The sequence below is a fragment of the Corapipo altera genome, unplaced genomic scaffold, assembly GCF_003945725.1.
Source record: "Corapipo altera isolate COAL_440 unplaced genomic scaffold, ASM394572v1 0, whole genome shotgun sequence".
In the NCBI taxonomy this organism is placed as follows: Eukaryota; Metazoa; Chordata; class Aves; order Passeriformes; family Pipridae; genus Corapipo; species Corapipo altera.
In genome coordinates this window covers 68919587-68946746 of record NW_020884872.1, presented here as the reverse complement: position 1 = coordinate 68946746, position 27160 = coordinate 68919587, and the positions used below count along the sequence as shown (strand labels likewise).

At 39.0% G+C, this 27160-nt stretch overlaps 1 protein-coding gene across 6 annotated transcripts in view; it reads right to left on the bottom strand.

Moving 5' to 3' along the window:
* STARD13 (StAR related lipid transfer domain containing 13) overlaps positions 1-27160 on the bottom strand; it is a 294079-nt gene that overhangs the window by 47784 nt on the left and 219135 nt on the right. Inside the window, exon 1 of one of the 6 annotated variants that reach the window (XM_027651068.1) lies at positions 5186-5324. The exons of 4 other annotated variants lie outside the window; for them this stretch is intronic. The gene's annotated coding sequence lies outside the window, so the exon portion shown is untranslated. Of the gene's footprint in view, positions 1-5185; positions 5325-27160 lie in introns of those variants that run through there. One more of the 6 variants, XM_027651057.1, reaches the window with a different exon arrangement.

The following is a 27160-nucleotide window of genomic DNA, read 5'->3' as shown; positions in this document are numbered from 1 at the left end:
TTTAAATCCCTCCTAACCCAAAAAATCTCTCCCTATCTTCAAGTATCACTTAGAAAACACTTTTCTTAGCTTACAATTGGTTTGTATAATGCAGCACTTTGTGATGACACAATAAAACAATAGCTTGCAACCCACATCTCATCTCGAGGAACTTTAAACTGTTATAAAAACTGAAGAGAAAGTTATATATAGGGATCACTTCATCCCTGGGTGAAATGCAGCTGCATTAGGATGAAATGTGGCAGCTGCACAGAAGAATGCTGTAGCAGTTTATGACAAGAAACAAGGAGAATATTTTATCCAGCTGCAACTGCTAACAGGATTTATGAGATAGATAAAATTCACATTATATATATATATATAGGGAGCTGACAAGGACATCAGGCTCTCCTACATTTAGTCTTGGGAAAACTACTCTGGTATTGCTAATGGACAGAAGTGATTAAGAGCTTGGTTCCCTTCGCATCCTCCTTCCCCATTAGGATTTATATTCCTTTTCTTGCCTTCTGACAGCCCCCATGAGTCTTGGCTTAGTATAGACTTGGAGAACAGAGTACCACCCATCCATTCTTCAGTACTATGCTGCCCTTCCCAGCTATTTGGCCTGTCACTCAAAACCTGAGAACTGCTGACTTGAGAATTAACAGAACTTTGATACATGAACACTGTATGCCCACTGAAAAATATGTTTGGATAAAGATCTGGAAAATGTGAGTCTTTAAGAACTCTAGTATAAAATATATGGTATTTTTAATGTGGAAGGAACATTATCAAAGAGGTAGATCCCATCCCTTAGGATCTATTTCAAAACTTCTGGTGACTCAGAGTCACTATGGACAAATTTTGAAAATAGACTCTCATTTTACAAGTTTCTGGCTTTGGGTTCTCAAGAGATCTAGGTAGCATCTAAACTTCTACGTATTATGGTCTGAAGACCAAAACAGCTTCTGAGCTTAAACTGAAAAGGGACATGTTGTATCCAGCTGTATTTAGAAAACCTGCAAGTGTACGCTTACTTGCCACCCAGATGTGCTATAAAGCAATTTTTGCAACCTACTGTTGATAGTTCCATAGCTAGTAGATATTATGAAAAAGTAGTCATTTAACCATTGTAGCTGTTTGTACCTCTTCATGTTGTACATTCCTGTTCAGCCTCGGGAAGGGGCCAGTCTCGGTGGAATCTCATCTATGACTATAAATACCTGAAGGGAGGGTGCAAAGAAGACAGAACCAGGATGTTCTCAGATATGCCCCGTGACAGGCAATGGGCACCCAGTGAAACACGGAAACACTTCTCTGAACATCATGAAACACTTTTTCCCTCTAAGGGTGACTGAGCACTGGTACATGTTGTTCAGGGAGGCGGTGGAGGCTTCATCCCTGGAGATATTCAAAACCATCTGGACACAGTTCTAGGCAGTTGCCTGTAGGTGGTCTTGCTTGAGCAAAGGGGTTGGACAAGATAACCTCCTACCTCAACCACTCTGTGATTCTATGACTATTTCAGGAAATGTGCAAAAATAACCCTGAACGGACCCAACAGTAAGAAAGAAAATATCTCCATCAACAACATCATACTTTTCTTAGCGGAGAATTTCAGCTTCCTTGCTGTAAGCTCCTCTACAGCCCTTTTCATCTTGAGGAAAATTAGCACTATTGATTTTGGGACCCAGAGAGTCATGGGAAGGGCAAGCATAACACCAAGGAGAGGAGTAGATAATAGGAAGTATATATGTATCAATTTCAACTGTACCACTACTGGAAACTTGCCATAACTTTATACTTGGAACTATAAGTGTTATTATCTTTGTAGCTGGGCTAACTCTTTGATTAGATTGCTAATACTTTAATCACTAGAGCAGTAAATTCTTCAGTCTGTACACAAGGTATGTTTCTTCACTGAACATAAATTGCACAAGGTGTTTTGTCTGGTACTCTGCCCTTGAGATCTGGTTTGAATTTGGATGCAGCAGATGGACTCCACTACATGCAGCTTGTAGCTACCCCCTGTCCTTGCAAGGTTTTGAAAAATGTCTTCTCTTGCAAGGCAGGGGAGATTTGCAGACAGCCTGAACTCAAGCAGCATACAAGATGTTAAAGGTCTCTGGAGTGGCCTGATATTCAGAGGGCTCCCAAGAGGACGTAGTGTTGGTCTGAGCATTAGTTTCAATTCTCATGGGTACTCATAAGAGATTCAATGTCTCTGGAAGTCAGAGTTTTCAAGCTCAGTGTCCTAAACTGGAGGTCAAATTTCAGACTTCAATGCCTTGCTTAGATTTTCCATAATACCCAATGTGGTTTGCATGTGTGCGGTACTGAAATTAATTGGTCAAACAGTAATTGGAGCTCGTCAGATGAAAGGCACTATGGAATGCAGGAGAATGCTTCATGTTATAATTTGAGTGAAAACGTAAACAATACCCCAAAAGATAGATGCTGTCATCATAAACTTTCTCTCTGAATTATGCAGATAAGTAGAACAAAACATAACTCCTTATCAACATATTAATTATTCTTTGATTATGCCCTTCATGTTCTGTAGATGTTCAAATTACATGTGGGCAATCAGATATACATCAGAGAAACTCTACCCATCTGAGGTGGTCTTCATGCTGTGAATTTATATTAAACACTGAACATTAATATGAAAGTAACTCTCCTTGGAGATAGCACTTTGATGTATTAATAAAAAGACTTCTCAGTTCTTGTTTATCATAAATTAAGATTAAAACACTTTCTTCTGGAGTTCTGTGTGAGATGAGTAATTTGTAGCGCAAGAAACATTGATAAGATACAGCACATACAGTAGCAGAGTTCAAGTATTGAAGACTGAGTTCCAAATCCATGGCTTGTGCACAGTGAATGCAATGCAAAGTGCTGAGCTCCCACCTGGTATTATCAGTATTATCTGTCATTATCATCTGATCAACACTCCAAGCAGATCTGTCTTTAGATCCCACTGTTTCCTTATTAGCTCTTTTCATGAAAGGGCCTATTGAGAAAGATGTCCCATGTATTTCTTCCAAAAAAATTGAACCCTGAACAGCAGAATGTCACTTATTTACACAATTTGTAAGAAGCTGTCATCTATACACATTCCAGTAACAGGAGGGCTGACATTATCCTGAAAGTACAGGTAAGAGCTGTACCTACAGATGTCTTATTTTTTATTCACAACCATATTGTAATTATTGTTACATATTGCAATTATTATCATTGAAGTATATCAACATTATTAACATTTCATCATGCCTCGAGACCATAGTGAAAAATCGGTTATGAAATGAAGGTTAAGATTATTTGTGGATAGCTACTATTTTATTATTATTATTTCTGAGAGGATCAAGCACCCATATCTGTTTAATGCTTTTATCCAGCTGCTGTTTACTACAAGAACATTATTAATGAGAGCTGCCAGGATGTCTTTTATGACTGTATGAAGAAATGAGAAATCAGTAAATTATTAATAAACACAAATTATTATTTTCTTTTACTGGATATTCTGAACTTAGTCTATCTTCCTTTTTGGAGTTGGATTGATCGATCCTATGTCAGTGTCAGATGGGATGTGATAAGCTGGCTCTGCCATGAGTAGGGATTGGGCCAGATGACCTCCATTGTTTGATGGTTCCACTACTTTTAAAAATTATTTAACTGACAGAAGAAATAGCATGTACTTCTGTAAAGATGTTATTGTGAACTAAATTTTACATTTTGCTTTGACTATGCAGTGCTGTAAAAACAGTGGAGTCACATTAATGTGTGTTTTAGCATGATCTAGTCCAGAGCCCCTAATTACATGACTGTGTGCTGATCTTTGTAGAGTCATGAGAAAAAACAAAGAGATTAAAGGAAACAATTACTCACTTACCAAAAAAAAAAAAAAAAAATCTTTCCTTGCTCTGTTTTCACAAAAGCACCCATTTTTATGCAAGTGCCTTCCAAACACTTCTGTCCAATATGTAAACAGTACTAAATGGGGAAAATCAAACTAAAGGTTCTTTTTTACAGAGCAGTGGAGCTACTGTTCGGACAGCTGTTCAGTTTCCATTATCTATCACATGATGGAAATTGTATTTAATTTACTGAATAGATATAGATAACTTTCAGTATCAAAGTGGTGATTTCAAAGGCCAGAATTTTAATGATATTTAAATTTATGAACTGGTAGGGTGCAGATCTTAAACGATGTTCAAAGTATTTAACTCTCATTTCCCTTCTCAAGCACCTTTGATTTTTGATTCACCCAATCCTACCTCCTACTACCGGGTGGCTGCAGACATTTTCTGTGCACTCCAGCACACACACATCTAAATGTTTTTTGAAAACTCGAAGGGACGATACAGAGCAAACAATTTTACCAACGAACTGAAATGTTGTGGATATGTGAACTAACAGAATTCCATGATTTTTCTTCACACAACTCATTAGAATGTTTTGTTTATTCCCCTTTAGAATGAAAGCTGCAGTCCATATGGCTACAGAGCAACAAACAGAAAACAGGCTAAAGTAATTCCTACATGATAGCTGTACATAAACATATAATCATTCATGCTGGAGGGAGGAAGAAATCGAACTCTTTGCTATGTTGGTATAGTTATTATTTTTAGCCTTTTGGCTGAAGCCTCTAGTTTCCTTTCCATATATTTTTAAATAGAAGGTTGTGGGGGTTTTATGTGCTCCTTCAAGTAGAGAACAGACTTTTAATGTAGTGAAAATACTGGTTTTCCATTCTGCAGCTCACCTAGGTCTGTTTCCATCTATTAAAGCCGTTGTACAAAATAAGTGTTTCCTATAACACAAAATTCTGCTATGGCAGAAGTAACACTGGGTATCCATAGTACTGACACTTCTCATTTCCTTATCCTTCTTACACCACAGATCAAATGGAAGCCAGATTCTTAGGAACTCTGTAATTACTTGACAATAATCATTGCCAGCAATAGAGTAGAGTTAGCAAAGAACTAATTAGCACACCACCCAGGACTAATAACACTCTACACTTTTTTACTGTTATTTTTAGCTAAAAGCAGGAAAGACATAAATTGCTCTTTTATCAAATAGCATGAAAGACCTCAGATAAGTTAGATGTTTGCAGTTATCACTCTATAAAGCTGGACTCCGGCCTCCAGCTACATGGCCTATATTACCCTGAAAGAAGACAACAGGAAGGCTGGAGACCTACCAGTGCTTGTTCCCTGCTGGTACCAGAAAGTGGATTTGTGGGGTACACAAGGAGAGACACCAAAGCTACTGAAGGAAGCACAAGCCTCATACTTCCATGTCAATGCCTCTTGCTGGATAACAGGAGGGCATACAGAAGGGTTGGCTCTGCAAATGTCAGTGAAATACAGATCCTGTCACTTTTTAACTTGCTGGATGAATTTCAACTATTTCTTAATAGTTGATGGGAAGTCAGTTGGACAGTTTCAGTTGCCATCTCATGGACGGAGTCCCTTTGCTCTGACTGCTGGAGAGCACATTCCCACGCATCTGATTCATTACGTGCCTGACTATGGGCAAAGATGGTTTGGTCTCTAGACAGTGCTAGCAGCTAGATATTTGGAAAGTAAATGACTAATCTTTTGCTCAGCTAAACTTCTGGTAGGAAATGAGACACATCACTTAACACTTACACTTCAGTTTGAAAAAGAGAAAAATTATTCTTCCCTCCTTGAAGCAAAATTGTGAGACTCCACATGTTAAAGTGTGTACTACACTCAAAATATGCTCAAAGTCCATGAGGGCCACACAGTTAGCTTGCATGAGGTCTTCCTTCCTCCACAACTTCAACAAATAGCTAGCCTGTCAAACTAGAGAGATTTTTTTGGTGCTACTAAGGATTTAGTCCAGGTCTTTGCTGATCTCTAAACTTACTTATTTTACAGCAGCATCTGCCCATCGACAAACACAAGACACTTGCCTTTCCAGTATATATTTCCCACTTGGAGTTAGAAGTTGTCTTAAGCCATGAACTGATTCTGGATCAATTAGAGAGCATTCATCAGGAGATCAATGAATGTAATTCCACACTATAGTTTAAGGTCAGTTCAGTCTAAGAGAGAGGCTAGTGAAGTAAAAATAAACAAATAAAGATCAGGGGTTTTTATAAAAAACGAGAAGAGTGTTGAAGTACATACTTGAAATATTTGCTCTGAACTCTGCAGTGTGGCTGGCACAACACTGCTTTAACACTTGGTGCCTGTTCAACGTGTGCTACGTGGATGCAACAAGGTCTGCATACATACACTTGCCAAGCAGAATGACAGAGGTAATATGGCCATTTTTGAAAAATGAAGTGTTTTTGGCTTGCTCAGTTTCAGAGTATGTTTCATAATCTTGAACAGTCACAATGTGTCACTCATGGGCTTGCAACATAGTCCCTCTGAACAGAAGCTGCTTTGTGCTCACCACTGAAGAAGCATGTGCTGTGTGACTGCCATACTGTATTTTGGCAGTAGCTGTTAGAAGTAAATTTACAGAGGATTAAGGAGATGGAAGGCAGCATGCCTCACACTGTAATGCCACAAAGCATTAAAATACACTGTTTAAAGAAGAGATGAGAGATGGCTGCTGTTCCAAACCTTGGGGCCTGAGGTTCAGCTTGTTTTGACCAAATTTCCATTTGGTCTTTGAGAAGTCTTTACACAACAGCAGCTGCCCTTGCCCAGAAGGGGTGTGTGAGGACACCTCCCTCCTCTGGACGTCACCTCTAGTGCAAGGTGGGAGCTGTCTGCAGGGGCACAGGGCCACTCGGACCTGCTCCAGTGGGAAGCTCCTGCCAGCTGGTGTGCTGCCTCTGAAATCATCTTGAGGCCCTTCCCCCTCTCCAGATGTGCTCCATGAAGAGCCAGATCCAGGGGTTGCTCTGGTTTTATGTCCCCTCAAGGCCAGGAGAGCAAAAGTATGCACTGAGGACGAGACATTTTTGGCTGTCTGGAGCTACAGTAATGGGATATGCAGATAAACACAAAGATTGAAAATTGGTTGTGTATGCTTTGAAGGAAATGGCAAAGTACTTTATTTTCCAAGTATATTTTTTTTCTAGACTTGACCTTGGTCTGCACTTTTAAGAATCTGACATTTTTTGATGGTTTATTTCACTTTCAGATTTTGGCAGGGTCTAGCCTCAGATATGCCAGAAGTATGATGAGATAAGTTATTCTCCAGACAGAAACAGAAGCAGAAAGCAGGCAGTTGCCTACAAAAGATGGTGTCTCCTATAGATTTCACCATAAAAGATGCCTGGCTCAGTTTTTGAAAGGAGAAGCCTAAATCTGACAATGAAACCTCAGCAAAATGGCAGTTAAAGATTTTAAATAACCACCTTAGAGCTCACGTGTTGCCTTGAAACTGCTAGTTAAAAGTAAAGACACAAAAAAGGTATTTTGATTTAGGAGATGGGCTATATTTTGCAGTGTTTTCTTACACTGTAATCGTAGTTAGAAGCCCAGGGCTCACAGTATTCTGTGGCCACTGCATTATGCTCTGAAAGCTTACTTACTACTAAGGAGTCACACTGGTATACTGAAAATTACAGTTCCGTATTTTCTAGTACAGCTTCATCTTTAAGGACAAACAATAATCCAAACAAATCAGCTTGGACACCACTGCTTTACCTGCTCTGGAGGATGTGCAGGGAGGCCAACACTGCCAGAAGGTGAAAATTATAACTAGGATGCTACATTGGTTGACTGATTTTGGGAACAGAGCTGGGGCTTTTGTTAATCTTTCTGTAACTCCAAGTCAAAGCCAATTTGAGGCTGCTAAAAGTAGCCTCAAAACTGAGACTACAAAGCTATTATTTGTTGAATGTATTTCAAAGCATTTCTTTCATGCATTGTTTACTGATCTGGCCTTTCCTCATCAGGGGTAGAAAAAACATAATGAACGCTAATCACCTGCAAGCTTGAATCCCCCTGGAAAGAACTTTTTCAGGAAAATGTTGTGGTGAGAACTTTCAGGGAGTGTTGGAGTTTTAAAGTTTCTCATGATGTTTTGCATTTTTCTTCTAAATTAACAGGAAAAAACTCATCTGTCTCTCATTTGAATTCTCAGTAGACTCTAGAAAGGAAATTCCAACCAGAACTGTATTCCTACACCTAAAATCTACATAGGAATGATGCTGCATGCTTGTCTCAAACCAACAACAGCCAAGGGAATCAGAGCTAAGGCTGGGTCATCAGCACACCCGCTTGTTCCACACAACAGTAAAGGTCTTAGCAGAGGGCTGGTTTTACAAACCAGGCTTCAATAGAACATACCAGAGCTTAGCACTAAACATGTGCTTAATAATCTAGCTGACCTGACTTCATAGCAGCCGTTCTCTCATCCATGCAGAATATTTATTTGCATAAAGGATGGTAATCATCTCACCTATTTGCAACTGCATTGGAACTATTAATCCTAGGTGCTACTGAAAGTTAGGGATAGAAAGAGATACTTCCATTAAAATATTTATCTTATGAAAAGTTAATGTCTGAAAGAGGTAAAACAGCTTGTGCACAGAAAGTGCTCATTCTTCTCTATGGACTATACAGAGAATTTGGGAAGAGCAGGTATATAAAGCTAGAGACATTTCCAGTGAGATTCTTCTTTGGGGCATCTCCTGTTACTGTACTGTGTGACTTAAGGTCCCTAATTTCACTTTTTTTGTACCTCATATTCTCCATTTGCAGTGATGGCATAATGACCTGTATCCATGTTTGCAAAGGGATTTGAGATTTATATAGGAACATTCCTATGTAGGTGCTCAGTATTTACCACAAAAAGCATGTATTTCCCACACAAAGCATGTCACTGAATTAGTTACCTGACCTCAAAATCCACTAATCTGAAACATAAACAATGAAGTAAGTACTCATGTTGTTCACCCCCTAATCACCACAGTGCCTTATTCATCAATTCACCTGCTGCTTGCCATAGGATACATGTATACCTCATCAGAATTAAGTTACACTTATCAAAATTCCCTCCTACAGCAGCTGATACTATACATTCTTGGTATTCAGGTTTTCTTAAGTGTTTTATAAGATAAAGTATCTCAAACTTAGAAACAGTACTTCCAAGTTTTAGAATTTGCCAGATTTTTTTTCCTAAAGATGCGTGCTGCCTCTGGGCAAAGATGCTACCTCAAAGTACAGAGTTGGTTTTAAGTTAAAGTCAGGCTGAGGTCAGGTCTTCCCAGACAGATGAGTAGGCATCTCCACTTTCCAGCTCCTTAAGAACCCTGTTCCTAGCTCTCCTTAGACATAAAAAGCGAATGGATTGCTCAGGGCACAACAGAGACAACCATCCTGGAAGGGCCTCACCAGAGGACTCTTGTAATTGATGTGAAGACCATATAACTGATTTGTAGACACATCACTCAGCACCATGCTTGCTGTACCAGTTTCCTAGAACTGTTGTTGATTGCCTTCTTCCCCAAGATTTTCTTCTCTCTCAGTTTAGAAACTCTGGAAAGAAACTTGTAATAGCAATTTGTTTGTGACATGCCTACTTGGCATGCTGTGCTGCACTCTTACACAAATAAACAGGGAACACGATGTAACACCACAGTAGCAGATTTAACTAAGATCCAATTGTATTTGGTGCCATCTGAATGTGGGAAGAATGTTCCCTTAAATGAAAAATCCTCAACAGAAAAACAAGTTCACCCTTCACAAGTATGTACCACAACATAGGACAATACCATCATCTTTGACTTATGACTTCATTGGTAAGAAATCAGCCTAGCATTCCTCCTCCAACAGGCATCTGTGCTCTCTGTTGTATTGTTCCTTCTGCACAGCTCTGAATTTTGGGTGTCTTTTAGAGCTAGTATGAAGCCACTCTTTGCTAGGAAGTGGTAGCCTGTCCAAAATCAACTCTCTCAATGAACCATCAGGGTTAGGATGGGGCACGCTACTGGTTCTTGATTTAGATTATGAGATTGCAAGCAATTAGAACAAAGAGTTTATATTTCAAGGTGTAATTCATGAGTTTAACTGTCTCACTTTTACTGAGTTCCTCACCCCAAAAGCTCAGTGACAGCCTGAGTAAATGCTTTGACTTGTAACACACAGTCACCTAAAAAGTTAATGATGATTTCTTTTCCCAAAAGACTAAAGGACAAACACATTTCCAACATCAGGGCCTCTGAAGAGGAAATACCTCAGGGAGAATATTATTATTAGGTGACAGTGAGCAAATGCTTAAGCAGGAGTGACTGAAGCAGACTGTGTACCCAAAGGATTTAATGAGCAGCTTGAAGGAGTTGATGGCCTGAGGCACAGCCTCAGGTCATTAAATCTCAAATGGTTATTATTCCCTAGAAAATGCTTTCTGTCAAGGTCATTAGTGCTATTATACAGTGGAAATTGAGGGTGTATCGAGAAATTAGCATATAGCCTGTTTGCAGAAGAAATACTCTCAGTGAGCACGGGCAGGTCATTTCCAGGAGAATGCTGCAGCGTCCGCAAGCCACTTGGCTTACCTGAACTTTCATGTCACTGCAACATTTCTAAGCAGAGCTGCACTTTTGCAGAGTGTTACTACAGGAACTTTATTATGCATTGAGCACTTAAATTAGCAGTCTGGCATTAACTCCAAGGGATAACATTAGCTGAAGTCCCTCCTGCTTAGTATACATTTTTATGTTGGAGTCCTGCCCTACTGCTGTCTCTTTTTAGAATAAACCAAGGAAATCTGATTCAACTGATGTGTACACTGGTGACCATGGCATTTGATTGAAGGCTGAAACTGTACATGTGGTAGGATCACTACCCTTTTCTGAGAGTTTCCTAGAATAAAAGTCTCACTACACCTCACTGCCTTCAAGGAGAAACACCTGGAACCAGAACAAATATATCCACTGGTGCCTGTGGGCTTAAGGCCAATTGATTGACCAGCAGGCAGGGAAGGGTAGTAGGTGGTGAGATCCCTGTCTGGGGTTTTCTTCTTGGACTCCACCTCTGCATGGGGCACCCAGTGAACAAAGCCTCAGCTTCACAGTCATTGCTATCACCTTCCCATTAAGTATGGAAAGTGTTGGTGCATGAATCCTGTGACTTTTTATAAGTAGGGTCTAGAGTCAGATAGTTATTTGTTTGGTGTGTTTTGTGTAGCTAAAGTCATGACTGGGTGTCAGACTTAGTGACCTTTTCTTTTTTTCCAGGTTCTGATGCTAGTTTGCGATGAGAATCAGGCAAATCAAATCCTGTAATTCTGTTAAATTATCTCTGTGGATCAGATTTTCCTACATTATAACCATATCTACCACAACGGTTACTTTGAATTTTGAATTAGGTTTATTTACAAGGGACCTGGAGGTCTTTGGTTTTCTATTATATTATAATGATCAATGCTTGAGTTTTAAGGCAATGCAACAGATTGCAACTGCTTAAATCTGTTCCTTCTGCTCTAAACAAAGTAGGAAAACTAGAAGATTGTTACATAGTAGGATCATTTTGATTACATCCCTGAGGATGATTTAGCATCCCAATTATGCAGCTGTCCAAATTAAGAGGAGAAATCTTTCTTTATTAAAGACCCTGAGGCGATTTAGAAAGCAACAGTACATTATACTAAATAAAGAGAAAGAACAAAAGAACATCATGATCTATTTAATTCTTCTGACAATGTCTGCATTAAGTGATCAATGCTTAGACATGCATTGATATTTACTGTTTCATTAAGTGTCCTCACATTCACCAGCATCAGCTAATGCATCTTTCACTAAATGGAATTTATGCAAATGTTATTTCAATCACATGTTTCTATATAGGTGTCAGGAATACACTCATCTGTGGGGAGCTGGAGGGCAAATTCACTGATATATTTTTGTCTGATTGGTTTCCTGAGAGATACTCATTGAATGAAACCGGTAAATTACTGGAATACAGAAAAGTACTTTTATAATGATACTAAGAAAAAAACCACCCTTGTAGGATATGACCATATGTTTTTTACATGTATTTGCGTCCTTGATTTTGTTAAGCATATCATAAATATGTTTGGGCACTGATACTGTAAGAAATGAAATTACACTTCTAAAATGTAAAAAGTGAAGCTGCATTTTAAAAATAAAAATATAGCTGAATATTTGTAGAAGGAAACTCTTGCTTAATTTATATGTTAGACACCATTCCAAATACCCAAAAAAGAACTGCATACATGTCACAGTAAAGAAAATTTTATTTGGCAGTGCTGGCTTAGACATGGCTGTGAAGCTATAAATCAGATTAAAATACGTATTTGGACGCTAAATTATTTTTGGACTTGGAAAATTCCACTAGTGCTATATTATTACAGCAGTAGATCCCCGTAACCTAGATTGCAATTAAGCAATACATGTAAAGTCATTTTCTTCGGAAGAAAAGATGAATTTAATCTCCTGCTGTAAGGGGTCCAATGTGCAGTTACATGCCATCTTGAATAAGGTTCTTTTCCCGATCAAGATTTTCAATATATTTTTGTCATGGAACTCACTGCACCTAAACATGTCTCACATTTATTCCCTTCCTTGCTTTGTTGGATTGTGCCATAAGGCATGCATTGTACTATTTACATAAGATGCAAATTTGAAAACGAACCACACATCCTTTATCTATTTTCAACAAAATAGAAAATTTCTTATTGCTGGGCTCCTTTTCCCTCTTATTTTCACAAGTATACCTTTTTTTCCTGCCTCTCCAGCTGTGTTTTTGATTGTCTTTGTTGCCTATCCCCCTAATGCTCAGTATACTTCAGTGAGTCTCTGTGAAATTTCATTCCTCCATGTGCTCTGTCACTGCTTTTAGGAAAATGTTGAGCTCCACTGCCTGTGAAAACAGTCACATTTTCTTCAGTGGATCTTATGCAGAGTAAGGAATAACTTCATAATACCACCATCTGACTCATGTACTGAGACTGATAATAAATGTAGCTACATCCTGTAAAATGACCAGTTAAAAAAAAATTAAATAAATTGACTGGGCTTTTTCTCCTCCCAAGAATGACCATTCTCATTTTTATCTTAAAAGAACTTAATCTTCAAAGTTGAAATAAACCATTGAAAATAAGGCATAAGTGGAGAGTGAAAGTTCATCTAATCCACTTTCTGCAAAACCTGCAGGACTAATATTTACTCTTCTTTAGAGGAATCCTGGATTCAGGACAACTTCTGAGATACACCTGACTAAACAGGTTGCTTTGGTCTCAAACCAGCTAGGTGACAAATTTACAACTCTTTGCTGAAGTAGATGTTTTGATGATACAGTTTCAGCTCTGTTCTCAGGTAGAGACATTAACTCGAGCAGTGTGAGGCTGGAATGCAGTGCTTAACATTTTCAGCCCTTACATTTTCAGCCCCCAACCTCTGGATTGCCATACCTGTAGCTATTCAGCAGAAACTCAGTAAACTTCTTTCCTTTTCCTGCAAACAGGAAATACTCCTGCCATGCTGGCATCTCAGCATTATTTACATCCCTGCCTAAAGAAATGGTGCTATTTCATGCAATGCAGTTTTCCATGGTGTGTAAGGGGTGCTGGATGGTAACCTCAGCTGCAGTGCCCAGATTAGTTAACCCTCACTTCTTCTGAATACGAAAGAGCAGATCACTCCAAAGTATCACAGATTTATTTGGATTAGAAGTCTGCAGAACTATGAGTTTCAGAGGGCAGAAGAGTGGATTCCAGGAAAGCAAAAATACCAGTGAATGAAAAGCTAAGAATACATTTGGGTGAAGCACGGAAGAGGGAATTGCCAATTCCTCAAATAACATTCCTGTTGGGGGGAACTATGTAACTGCAGTGACTGTGAGTAACTGTGCATACTTAGGTCATGAGAATGTGATGGATCATGAAAGTCTATGCTCAAGAGAGCAATATTTGTGCCAGGCAAATACAGATCTTCTAAACAGCCCATGGTTATCCTGTATAGGGCACAATGAACAAAAAGTGTCTGACCAGCCAAGAGTGTGTTTTTTCAAGTAAAGAAAATCCCTCAATTATAATCTTTGTGATAAGTACCTCTCCAAAACAGTATTTCACAAAATATGAACATTTACATGAAACACTAGACACTTTCACTACTAATAAATAACCTAAAGAGTACACTCCTATTTAGTATGAGTAAAAATATCAGAATTTAGTCCTAAAAACTTTTGTATACAACGCCTTGTGAACACATCACAGATAATGATGATTGTTCTTCTCTGCTACTGGGAAGAAAAATGTTCAGTCAGATATATACTTATTTATTTATAACTGTTCAAAAAGATCGACAGGCTTTGAAGAACAAAATCTATGTATAACCAAGTCTCTACATTTAGCTGGTGTCTCTGCAATGTTCATCACACGTAAAGTAGAAAAAAAGCATTAATTAGTATTACCTTGTTGTAAAATTATTTTCTTCAATCTCAGAGCCTGAGCACTAACACTTGCTGATGACCTCCTAAAGCAGCATTGCAGAGATTGCACACCCCCTCAATGCCTGCTCTTTTTTATTTCCTTTCCTTTAGAATATTATAAGAGGTAATAGCACACAGAAAAGATGATATTTAGTCTCTCTTCCAATGCAGATCGGCTTTGAAGCAATGCAGTCTAGGTCTATCCCAAAAAACCAAATTTTTTTTGAAAATATTTCAACTTGCACACATTTGAGTGTGAGCATTACCAAAGGCAACTCTTGTACCACTAAACAGAGGCAGATCTGCTTCCTCACTTAATATCTGCTGACTCAGTTTTATGCTTCAGTTTATGGGCTGTCTCAGTAGCTCATCCTATGTGCAGTGAACAGAATCCAACTAGATTTTGCATGGAATTGCATGAGAAAATCCCCAAATGTCCTCTACTATTGTTTTCCAGTTTTAATGACAAGGAAGATGTCGTCATGGTCAGAGAGGAGGAAAATACAGATGTAAAAAGAACCATTTAGAAGAGTAGCCCTAGGAAAAGCTGTCGCTTGAGCGTCTGTCAGGGGGATCAGGTACAATTGCTGTGCTTCATTAATTTTTAATAACATATGGCAACTGGCCTCAGAAGTCTCCAAGACTTTATGTCGCCTTGAAATGAAAAGGGCAAAATGCTCTCCTCTGTCATTTTGGAACACATCAGAGCATTAGCATCTGTGGGAAGTGAAAAAACCCTTCCAAAGCAGCCTTTAAGAGCTGTACATTAAGGGAGCTGCTTGTGAGACCAACAGCACCAGCTCATTTTTACCATGATGATACCACACCCCCACAGTAAATATTGCTTTCAGGAGATGAAAAAATGAGAAAGGACAGCATAAAAAATGAAACCTCAGGAATGTTAAGATGGAAGATTATCCTTAACTGAAATACAATATACAGCATTACTGTGGGGTTTTACCTTTATTTATTTAATATTTATTAAAGAATTGTTTCATCCATAATTATAAAAAATGTGTAGGATATTTACATGCAATCTGCCAGACACTTCCTCAAGTAATTTTCTACTGGAAATACCTGCAATGGCCACCAAGCAATAACAATACACAGTACTGCACATGAACCTTGACTCCAAGCTGTGATCTATATAGCTTGTTGTGCACAACAGAGGTGCATCCTTTCACAATAGTCATAGGGACTTCTAGTTAGGGACAAATTACTTTAATAAAAAACCCAACTGGGTATACTTAGAAACAATTTTAGTTTCTAACCTTATATTCCTCTTAAAATCCTACATCCTAACCATTGTTAGAATCTTTTTCTAAAAAGCAGATTCCAGACTGCCAAACCTTACTTTATTTATCTTTTAAATGTTATTTAATAAAAAGGTACATGCAATTAACTGTACTTTTAAAGGTGGCAAAATAGGAGTAACAACTGTTACTTCATAGGTGCAATGCACTGATATAATATTAGCCATCCATGAACTGTATAGTTGTTTACTATGCTTGACAAGCTCAGAACAAATTCCTCACTGGCTATCCATTGCTGGGCTGGAATACATTAGGGATGAACTGGTAGGGTGAGTCCTGTATTTTCCTTATGATGATGAGTTGCTCAACAATTTTTTACTATAGTAATTTAAAAAATTTCACAGCAAGCCTAAAAATGTATTCCTTTTATGTCTGCCTCTACAACACAACTCCCAGAGCTTTGCCTACTGATTTCCTCATAATGCTTTTAATTTATGTGTGCATTACAGTATATTTGTACTTTTGCTTACTAAAGAAATATTCATACCATTTGTCTCTCTGGGGCACCCTCGTGCACCCCAATATTGTGCCAGAATCTGTTGGCCAGTTTCAGTCAAATATGACAGGAGGAGCCAGATCTCAAAGATACTACATTTTAGAAAATCTGGTGTTGAGTAAAGTATACCAATTAGCATTCCAGTAAGGGAAAGGTATCTGTGGGGTGACCCACTATCCATGCTGAGAAGCAGCAGACAGTTGGCTAAAGAGTACACAGCAGTCTGCATCAGCATTACTCTATGTACCGCTTCCCTTACAAATATTTAAGGGATGGGAGAGAGAGCCGGAGAGTGACATGGCAGAGGGGAAGTAAGGACTTGGTTTCAGTGAGGTGGGGGAAAGGAATCCAAATCTGTAGGAAACTAGGTTGCATTGATGACAGTGCTCAGAAAGCAATTAATTTAGTTCAATTTTAGAGTAATCTCTAAGATGGAAATAAAGGTCAACCACTACTCATCACTGGGCAATGGGCTGTTCCAACTTTTGGCAGCTCCAGAATGACTCATGCAAGGAAAACATCACTGCTGCATTCTTCGCCAGTGTCGCAGGAGTGACCACATAAATGTCCTCACAGCATAATACCCTCATAGTATTAATGTCCTCACACTGTACTCAGCCCAGTCCCTCCCCATGCTTTCTTCTTTAGAAACTCCAAGAGAAAAAGATACTGCAGGGATGTGGCACTGAGTAGGAGGTCTGCAGCCTACCCCTGCCCTGAGTTACATACTTGCCTGGGTCCAAAAAATCTCCTAAAAGAGTAATTTGCAAGAAAGGATCCTGGAGCATCATATTTCCAAGTGCTACAGATCTACTACGCTCCAGCACGAATGTCTCTTGAAGATACAACCAAAAACAAGGACATAATCATGCCCATATCAAACCATCAAACAACCATCCATTCCCTAAATACACATCAATTCCAACATCACTGCAGACCCATCCTCTGTTTCACAAACCATGTCACAATGAAAGGCTGTACAAAGCCCAACTTCTATCAATACTAGCCAAAAATAAGTAATGTGTTTATAAGAAAAAAGCTTTTACTCAGCATTTTTTGTGGTGTGAAGAGAGAAATTTGCACAACTGTTACTATTATTTATATTTCATTACAAATCTCAGCCAAAATCAGAACCTTATAACAGTCAGTGCTGCTCAAATGTTTAATGACAAACTAGCTGGTGCCTTACAGAGCTTACAGTCCTCACAGACAGGCAGAAAAGGAAAGGATAAGAAACAAAAGCATGGAGACTTACGGATGGTCATCCTACGAGGGGATGAATTTAGGTCCTCTGAGTTAAATGTAGGAGATTTGAGCTCAACCCACTCAGATGAAGTAGAGGCCAGGACTGCCTCTCTCTAGGGGGAGTGCTCTAATTCTTGGGTTATTATGCAAGAGGAAGATAAGTCACATCCATCTTCAAATGAGTAAAACCCAACTGCATGGAGCTGCCAGCATTTGTTTCCTATTGTTCCTCTATAATCCCAGTGAAAGAGGTATTTACTTGAATGAGGTGGACTGAATCATCCTCTGGTGGGTGGGTGGATGGATGGATAGATCCCTCCTCAGATCTTCAGTAAGAACTGCTGCTCTTCTTAGACTGTATAAGGAATTTAAGCAGCTATGACAAATTGACTAGACCATGTGCTTAACCCTGGGTACCTAAAAGCTTAAATTAAATGGACTGGGTTCTCCACAAGACATATGGCCTCTCTAGCAAATGCCAATGTTTCCTGATTTTTCAGACAAATACCATGGTATTGCTAATTATAGTGGGTCTGACTTTCATCTGGAATAAATGAGTGTTGTTGCTGCCAAAGACTGGCCCAGAAAATCCATGTACGATTGCAGGATCCCTGCAAGAAAATGAGGCCCTGTGTTAGGTGGAGCCTGGTTGCTAGGGAGGTCTGTTGCTGAACGACTTAATCCAAAAGATTAAAAGCATTATTTCACATTACAGTCTCTGACTTAGCACAGTAAACAGCCTTCAAAACCACAATCTAGTAACAGTGCCTTTGTCCCTGCTTGCCATCAACGGCAGACTCTTTTCTCTGTCTATTTTCCAAAATTATCCACTAAAATAAAACAGGATAAACCCAGGAACTAAGCATTTTTTCAAAGGTAAAACATAATTTAATCTTTAAGACAGAGAACAGAAGAGTGCGGGTTTTCTCTGACTGTGGACTTCTAGTAATTTCGCTGAAGATAAATATTTAGATAACAACCAATGGGATATTTAATTGTCAGAAACTACTATATTTAAAGAAAGTGCTAGAGATTTTCAGACTTGTTTTCCTATGTGTATTGACAACCCATTCCCATCATTTACACTCTGTATGACATATAAATACAATCACTGCTATAATTCGTAAATTGTTAATATTAGGACTGTAGGGATGGCTATGCTTTCTGTCCTATATTAAAAAAAGACAGTTTTTACATCAACATCTGTCTGAACTTCATTACTTTCCCATCCATTATTTGTACTTCTCCTCCTTCTCCTTGGCCTCTCTGTTTTTTTCTTGTTGCTGCTCTGACTGATTTCATCCGGGAAGCTGCACACCCGGACTGCTCTTGGCTCCTGTGATTACTCATAAACCATGAAACAAACACAGGGGGAAAGGACAAAACCAAAGCAGTGGGATATTTGGTCAACTTAACTATGTGGATCTCTCCAGTACATAATCAGGCAATGGCACCATCTGAACTGAGACACTGTATCCCGCTGTATTGGGTCTGGTTGAGATGGTGCTCATTTCCCCATATAGCTCTCACAGTGCTGTGCTTTGCATTGGCAGCTAGAAGGGTGTTGATAACACAGTGGTGTTTTGGCTGCTGCTGAGCACAGCATCTGTAACATTCCTTCCTCAATTGAGGGCAAGATCCTGGGAGTGGTCCCAAGTAGGCCAGCTGACCAAGGGGATATTCCATACCATATGCTGTTAGCTCAGATATAAAAGCTAAGGCAAGGAGCAGGAAGGCAGGCATTCATTGTCTCCAATGGCTGCCTGCTGAGGAACCATTACATGTGCTGAAGCCCTGCTCCTTGGAAGTGGCCGACCATTGCTGCTGATGGGAAGTTGAGAATAAACTGTGTTATCTTTTGCTTTCACACACTCAAGCTTTTGCTTTGCTTCTGCTTTAATAAACTGCCTTATCCCCACAAGTTGTTTTCCATCTTATTTTCTCCCCTATCTGGCTGGGAAAGGAAGTGTCTGGGTGGGCACCTGGTGTCCAGCCAAGGTCACCCCACCACGCTTGCCTATACCGTCCATCCTCTCTCCTGCTTAGTTTGTGTGAAAATGAAAGGTCTTCAGGTCAGGACCATAACTTCCCATAAACCTGACCAGAACTCAGAGATAAAGGACTGGCAACAGGACAATTGGTTTCCTAAACGATATCGTCTTCTTTTAGCAACTAACCCATAGCTCTGGTAAACCCACAATGGGTAGAACAAAAGCGTTGAGTTTCAGGAGCTATTCTCAGTACTACTTACTCTTATTTGAGGGAAGTTTTTCACATTGCAGCTTATCTAAATGTAAAATAAATTTTATGATAATATTTAGTTCAAAGATATCCCAAGAAGTACTTAGTATCTGGAATTTCACATCTCTGGAGGAAAAGCACCATGAAGGTATATAATAACTGGAACTGCATGGACAGAATCTCCAGTTGGGTACCAGTGAAGTTACACATAAGATACTAAGTTAACATATACAGCAAAATAACTTGAATAAGAAATGCATGTATCAGTAGATAAAGTATTTAATGACTTTGTCAGCATGCGTTTGTCACACATTGTTGGATATTGTGTACAGCCACAGAAACACCCCCAAAAGGATCAAAAGACTGTTATTTCTTGTATCAGGAAAATAATTTTACTCAGAGAATAAGAAAATGAAACCACTTCTCACAAAGAAAAATGAACTTGTAAGATGATGCAGCTCTGAAACAAATTACATAGATTCTACTAATCAATAAAATACAGTTACCAAGGCAACACTGACATCAGAAAGTGAAATACAGAGATCTGTCTTACATAAACACATACACATACCAATATGTTCTGTGAACTTTTGCAATCTAGCAGTGACTTCAAGGAAAAATATGTTTTTACAAAAGAACACATATTTTCCCAGGCTTGATAGATTCTTATGTAAGAGCTTTTATGAGATTTTAGACAAGTTGTATTTTGTTTGGTAGTCTTTGTTCTTGCTCTTTTTTTTTACTGGGAACAAAGAAATGTTGGGAAAAGAACTGCTTTCAATGAAAATTTATTCTCGCTATTAAAACAGTAACAACTCGATGGGAGAAAAAACTCTACCTGAACATAGGTTAGACTAAAAAAAATTTGGAGTTGTAGATCCTATTTGTATTATATTATACAGATTTCAAGGGACAAATTCTGAGTACAAAGACTATAAATAAGAAAGGAATTTTTTTCCATAGGTCTTACAATTCTCATTGTATGTGTCTTTTACCTGAAAGCTCAGTTCTGCTGCCTTATTCAACAACTATTGCAATCCCACTGAGCTGAGTGGAATGAATCACAAAGCAGGATGCCACTGACTAGACATGATACCAGCTAGTCCCCTCTAATCTCTGATTTTCTATTTCATTTGAACAGTTCATTACATTATTTCATAGCTCACTACCAGAACCTCTTAGTACCTATGTAGGCTGCTGGTACAGGCTATTTCTTTCACTGTAGCTAAATAAAGCCCATGTTTTGCAGTGATGTTCACAACTTCTTGCCCCTTCTTGCAAAAACAATGGACAATACCCACTGGTCACAAGACACCACCTCATGGCTACCTAAATTACTGCTTGGGTTTCACCCATCTGTGTGCTCTGCCACCTGGAGCTGGCAGATATTTTCATAATCTGGATGCCATAGCAACCAGGGCTGAAGAATCAAGGGACAACTATAGCTGCCTATTGAATTTGCTCTGGAAGTTCGTGTGGGCAATATCAGTGTAATATAAATAAATAATAGGAAGTTTGAGGGTGTTTGGCTGCTGCCTGAAAGGTCTGCCAGCATGCTTATTATAAGTACCAAACTTTCAAGACTATTTTCTGAAAGATGATTTTCAAACATTTTTTTAAATTAATTGGTTTAGTTCATTCAGCATCTAAGTTCACTGAAAAACTCCAATGGAGTTATCCCACTGAGATCTGGGTCAGCCTCCTAATTTTCAGTTCAGTTAAAAAATGAAGCTAACTCATTATGCAGCTGTCTGAAATGTTCTTGTAACAACAAATTCACAGTCTTTTTACAAAGAACTGAGAATATGGGATGGTATTTTCAGGTATGTATAAGCAATTACAGTCCAAACAAAATAGTGTCTTCATTCCTCATTGGGTTAAGTGATGAAAAGACTGACTGTTAAGTGTGATTACCTCTATTATTTTGGATGTATAAATTAGACACGTTCCTACAAGCCTATGGAGATTAAATGCACTATGTAAGTGTTAAATATTAACACAAATCTACATTTTTAATTCAGTGGCTCAGAAGCACAAGAGAGGTGCACATCATTGTGCCTATATCTACCAGATTCACTCCTGGTCATCTGTGTGCATGTTCTTGGAAATCATATTAATACGACAGAGCTGCTCAATCAGGTCATTAGGTGGAGGGGATGTGACAAATTAACATCTCCCGAACAAATCTAAATCTTCTGCCCAGAGAAGCTGTGGATGCTGCATCCCTGGGAGTGTTCAAGGTCACGTAGGATGGGACTTTGAATAACCTGGTCTAGTGGAAGGTGTCTCTGCCCACGGCAGGAGTTTGGAACTAGATGATCTTTAAGGTCCCTTCCAACCCAAACCTTTCTATGCTTCTATGATTCAACCGAATCCTTCTTTAACAAGTGAGAACCATCCCCTGCTCTAGGTGTACCAGATGGGATGCACAGACACAAAGAGACACAGAGAGGAGGAGTGATACCACAAGGCTATGCTCTGCTGTGCTGAAAAAAAAGATGCAGAGGATTTTTTTGGAATTGGAGTTTCAGTGCAGATATGGGGGCCCCAAGGACATGAGCAGTAAGGGGTAGGTGCAAGCTCCAAATATTTCCCTGGAACTAAGTCAGTTGAGACCATGTTGTGACTTTTCAATGCTCATGGCTGGCAAAGGACTGCCATTTGTGGTTTTCATCCCTGTTCAAAGCCTGTGTAACAATATTAAAGCAAATAGTACTCCTATTCCTCCCAAAGTCACCCCCAAATGGAAGGGCCATTTCATGCAGAATAGGTAAGTTCAGCCATCCCTCTTCCCACCAACACTCCATAAAGACACTCCAGCCACCAACCTCTTCTGCAGGGCCAGTGGTTCCCATTCACTTTCTGCCCAAATTGTTGGCTGTGCTGGCAGATTTCAAGAACTGAGACAGCCCTAATCCATGATTTCACAAGACTTTCCATTCATCTGCATTCATTAACTCAACTCCACCTTTAAATGATATCTACCACTGGTTTTGCCTGTAGGTGGAAGACCATCTCCAGAAGTTTCCTCCATCAGTCCTTCCCTAATGTCCACAGATTTAACAGGAAATCTTAAGTGACACAGAAAGATTATGTTTTAGTGAGTCTACTTGTCTTCAAAAGAATCAATAAATCAACAAACCAAGGTAATTAAGGAACAAAAACAATGTTAAGCACTTGATTTAAATACACAAACCCCAGAACATTCAGGACTCGACCTCAGCCCATCCTGTCTGTCCCTTTGCAAAAAGGTTCTTCAACCACCAAGTGAGCTTAGCTTGTGTAGATGTGTTTGCTGAATGGAAACTGAGTTTAATGTAGATCTCCTTTCTTTTATCTGCTTAAATCAGAATCCTGTTATTATTTTAACTTTACAATGTCTTAATTGAAGTAACGTCCTAGCCAAAAAAAATTGCCTGGGTGGCCTGAATATTATACCTTCATATTTAATGAGGTGACCTGACCTTTCTGCTGAGTTCAAGAAACCATGCTCAATCACTGGTTTTCGGTGGGATTTTTGCTGGTGAGTATTATGAGTACAATACAAGTAAAGCCTACTTGATTTATGCATAATTTTTCAGTGAAGGTACAAAATAAGTAGCCATCAACTAAATGCCACTTAATGCTGAAGGCTTTAAAGAGTCACATAAAGTCATCCTTTTCATGGAACAGCAGATATTCATGATTCTAGGCTAGGGTTATAAATTAATAAATAAATCACTTATGCATTGCATTCAGTTGGTCTCTGCTCTGAACTCATTTAGTACATAACAGCTTTGTTATTACTGTATGTCTTGCGCAGACGTTCAGTGGGAGGTTTTGTAACGTTCCACAGTCTACAGAGCTCCCTTTTTTTTTAATCTAATTTACTGTTTTTAACAATATCCAATAAAAAAAGAGGCAGCTGTAGTTCTACCACCTGCCCTACGCCTGTCATGTGTGATATTGCAAAGTATGAATGGACAATATTTATTAAGAAATGGGATAATATACAATGTGTATAAAATATGTTCTGAGATAGTTTATCTGTAAGAATTAGCACACTCGATGAGGCACCTTTGGCGTGACCACATGAAGAACGATTCCAGTAAGGAAGAGATTTAAGAGCCAACTAATAAAAATGTAGGGACTGTGTGGGCAGTAGACTAAATGGCTAGAACCTAAGCACACCATCCTACAAAACCTTACAGAAGATGAAGGATCAGGGGCTAGAGGTCCCCAAATGTACTCCAAATTACCAGGAGAATGTAGTCCCACTGAATGAAAAAATGAGCTTGCACCGGTTTAGACCACTCTTTTCCCCTCCTGCCCAAATTCAAGATTAAAGGAAGACACTGGACTTACACTGGATCTATTTTCCAGCACTTCCTCTCTCAAGGAAGACAGACCTTGTTAAGGATCCCATGATAAAGACAGATCTTCTAAAAGTGTAATTGGGGCGCTAGATTTGTTCTGTGTTTTAGAGCAGCTCAATGGCATACCTGAAACCCTTGGCACTACTCACTGTTCTCCTCAGTGAAAAAAAGCAGGAAAGGCTCAAACTCAATTAATCAATAGCAAAGCCAGATATGTCTCTGGGAGGGTCCCAACAAGGAAGTGTTGTGTGGGAGGATAACCAAAACATGTAGTGGCTGAAAAGGAAGCTAAGAAAACTAAGAAAGTAGAAAAGGTTACAGTTAATCTAAATTCCTGTAAACGTGAAAATCCAAATCAGAGGTCAACACGAGTAACAGAGAAACATCTGATAGCCACAAGCATATCCTCAACACACAGAGACAAAATGAATGCACATCAAGATGGCATGATGAGCAGTGAGACCAAAGAACCTGTGAATCCTGAATGATACTGCAGGCAATAGTACAGGAGGCTGTTCAGAAGAGAGGTGATGCTGGGTTTATTCTAGGGGTATTGTTTAAGCACAGTGCTTAAGAGTTCCTACTGATCTGATAAAAATACTTGATAAATACATGAAGCTTCCTCAGCACTTAGGGTAAAGCAGAAGATCTTCCTTTTTCTTTTTTTCTTTCTTCCTTCCTTCCTTCTTTCTCTGTTTCTTTCTCTTTCTTTCTTTCTTTCCTTCCTTCCTTTCCTATCTTCCTCTCTTTTCTGTTTCTCTGTCTTTCTCTCTCTCTTTTTTCTTTCTCTCTCTCTCTCTTTCCTTCTGCTTCTTTCTGTCAGTGAAGAATGTCTTGACTGTACTAAGTGGTTATGTGTGGGACACTGGATATGACAGGAGACACAATAATTTTCCCTTTCTCCAAGTTTATTATGTGATCCTGCATTGGACTTGGCATTGTAACCATTAGTAGGGGACTTTATGAAGAGCTCTAAGGGTACAAAATGAAGTAGTATTATCAACTTAAAAATCCATTTTCCTCTCCATTTTTGTTAAACAACACAGTAGCAGTGTACTTACTGACTAGGAAACAGATATCCCCCCTCTTGTTTCATCTTATGAAAATCTTGGCACTGATTCCCCGAAACACGAAAGCAAATGTCTGTATATATGCCTGGTGACTGTAATGCTGTGATGTGAGCCTAATTGATTTGAAGGCAAACACCTTGACAGACAGGCAGGCAAAGCACACATAAAAATAACAGAAAGGTAAATGAACAGCACTGATGTACAGCATATCCCTGTTGTTGCTAATGTGCTGACAAGCTCTTTATTCTTTACAAATAAAGAAATGCCAGGAATTGTGTCTATTTTAGCAAAAAACGTCAGAGGAAAACAGTATCATCTTCCTAGCATATAAATCTCACATGCCAAAGTGGGTTGAGCTAATTCTTTAAGCTCCACACACTGAAAATTGACTTTTCCCTCAGACCTTTCATGAAGTCTTTCCTCCCTCTTCAGTAACAGCAACTACCATCAGCCAAGCTACGGCAGGCTAGAGAGACCTCTATGAATTTCTGTCCATTCCCCTTCAGATCTCTGCAAATCATAATTTCCAAAATGTGCCTGGTGCTAGTGTAAGCACAACCTGCAACTCTCAGCTTGCTGAGACCCAGAAAGAAGCAGCAAACCTCTGGCTGTGTATAGTAGCAAATGCAGTGGCAAGACATGCCCAGCATGGTGTGGTCCCCTCAAGAGTTGCCAGCAACTCCAACCAGAACAGGATGTCAGGATAATGCAAAGAATCCACTTTTTTTTTTCCCAGTTGTCCCCGCCATCAGTCACGGTGACCCCTCCTCCTAAGTAAATGAAATCAATCAGCAGGGATTTCTGTAAAATACATAAAACAGTCATCTTCCAGACTCTACCAGAAGATAAATGGTTCCAGACATTGGACTGCAGCCACTTTCCCACACATGCTACAGTGTTTTGTCATCCATATTGGGACATAATAGTGAGTGGGTTTTACTTTGTTGGTTTTTTTTTTCTCAGTCAGCAGCCAATGCTTCTGCTTCTAACTTGTACACTAAAACCACAGCAACAAGAGTAATTTTTCTGTACAATTTGTAATAGAACAGTTTCACTCCCAGTAAGACAGTTTGGGGTTTCATACAAAACTTTGACACTTTTCTGCTACAGGTAATATTGCCTTATCAGTCCCAGCTGGAGCTTCACAAACCTTTTTGGGATTAAAGCATATCCCCCCAAATACAAGCCAACGAACTGACGCAAGAATGAAATTATAAGCAATGTAAACCTTATCTAAGAACCTGCTAAAAAGAAATAATAGGATTGCTTACAATATCTCATGCTGGCTTTTGTGCTAATTTCAAAGAAGGATACAAATATATGACAAAAGATGCATGACAGTCTGAGTTTACAATTAATTTTAACATTTTCAAGCAAGTCCCTAATAATCTGTTAACATGAAATGCACTTTGGAAAGAACCATGGGGCTTTTTCATTATTAAGAAATGTGCAACCAAATTCTATCTTTAATTAAATCAGGAGTAATTTTATTAACTGCAGTAGACGCAAACCTAACTTACATCAGTGTAACTGAGGGTAGGATTTAGCCCTGGGCTGTTTATACACTGCAGTTCCAGTTAGTTTAGATCTATTTGGGTGGGAACTCCTTTCCCCTTTCCAGAAAAAATATTCTTGCCTACCCTTTTCCACCTCGCAAATGGGGCCAAAGCAGTCTTTTCTTCTAAAATATTTTTCTGAAAGGTTTTGAACAAATTTTATTCTTGACAGGAGATGACCTTATTAAACAAAAACCACCCTCTGAAGTGATGGACACCACCAGTTTTAAAGTTTGTTTACAAGTTTTTAAACAAGCCACCTCAAACAGATAAGCTGACTTACATCTTACAAATAAATAAAAACTTTAAGTAACAGCTACTTATGTCTGTTTTTAAAGCTGAAAAGCCCTTTCAAACAGTAATAGCTGTTGTATTAAACTTCCCTGTTACAGTATAGAAACTTACTGTCCACAGATATCCTTGGGCTTCACTGTACCTTTGAACCAAAATCACTTTCTTCTTTACTTCATTTTCTGCTCTCCTGAAATCGGATTCCCAGTTCCTGACAGATGGCT